The sequence below is a fragment of the Limulus polyphemus genome, unplaced genomic scaffold (genome assembly GCF_000517525.1).
Source record: "Limulus polyphemus unplaced genomic scaffold, Limulus_polyphemus-2.1.2 Scaffold35, whole genome shotgun sequence".
Taxonomy (NCBI): domain Eukaryota; kingdom Metazoa; phylum Arthropoda; class Merostomata; order Xiphosura; family Limulidae; genus Limulus; species Limulus polyphemus.
Window position 1 is genome coordinate 1,278,278 of NW_013665645.1, and position 1,398 is coordinate 1,279,675.

Consider the following 1,398-nt stretch of genomic DNA (forward strand, 5'->3'; position numbering starts at 1 on the left):
AATAAACAAGAAGAGAGGCTACAGCAGTAGTTGGAGGAGAAAGAAAATAAACCAGAAGAGAGACTACAGCAGTGGTTGGAGGAAAAAGAAAAGAAACAAGAAGAGAGACAACAGCAGTGGCAAGAAAACCTGCAACAGTGGCAGCTCGAACAGCAAAATAAACTAGAGAGACTACAGCAGTGGTTGGAGGAGAAAGAAAATAAACAAGATAAGAGATTGTAGCAGTGGCAACTGGAACAAGAAATGAAACAGGAAGAAAGTATCCAACAGTTACAGGAAAGTTAACAATAGTGGCAAGAAGTACAAAAGGAAAGGATTAGTAAATTTCAAAGTGAATTAATTACTTTAAAGGATGATTTACTGTCTTTTACACAAGGAGGATACATTAACCATCACTTAATCAGCCCCAGACAATTTAAGCTCCTGGCAGAGATGAATGGATGGACAGAGTAGCAGAAAGCAGTATATCTGGCAACGAGCTTGAAGGGAGAACCACTGGAAATAGTTGGACAGTTGTCAGCAGACGACAGGCACAACTATAGAGCACTGGTAGCTGCTCTAGAGCTCGTGTATGGAACTCAAAACCAGTCAGGGCTAGGTTTAGGACGAGAGACCATGCTAAAGGGGAGAGCCTGCAAGAGCTGGCACAGGATTTGGAAAGTATGGTACACCAGGTCCACACAACTGAACCACCCAATGTCCTCAAACTGTTGCTGAGAGATCAGTTTGTAGATGCATTGGACAGTCCACAACTGAAGATATAAGTAAAGCAAGCACACCCCTCTACTGTGCAAGATGCAATGGCCAGAGCTCTTGAATTCGAATCCTATGTTAAGTCTAGCACAGTGGTACCAAGATTGGTACAGTCATCAGGATTCAAGGCCAGAAAAGGTCAGCTTTCAAAGAGGTTTGAGGGATTTTGCTGCTCTGTAACAAACCTGGGCACAAGAAAGCTCAATGCTGGAAACTTCAACACAGAGAAGATGCCACAGCAGGAAAGACTGCTACCCAGAAAGGTTGTTGGAAATGTGGAGAGCAAGAACATATGAGGAGCCAGTGTAAGAAGAATACTACCAATAAGTCAGCTTCGGGAAACCAGTAGTGGTTGGTGCTGAGGGACGACCTCCAACCCCCATTGTGAAAGTCCCGACAGCTAAGTGTAAAATGGCAAGTACACATAGTGTTTACGTGACAGGAAAGCAGGATGGCCAAAAGAGCAACATTGTCATAGACTCTGCATCTCAGCAAACCCTGGTGAGTATCAAGGTGCTGGATCACAAAGGAGTACCAGAAGCCATACAGAACCTCTGTGGTGTAACAGGACATTATGCAAGGTTGTGGGGACCAGTGTGGGTAACGATTGAGCTCATGGGCTTAAAGGACAGACATAAAGTATAC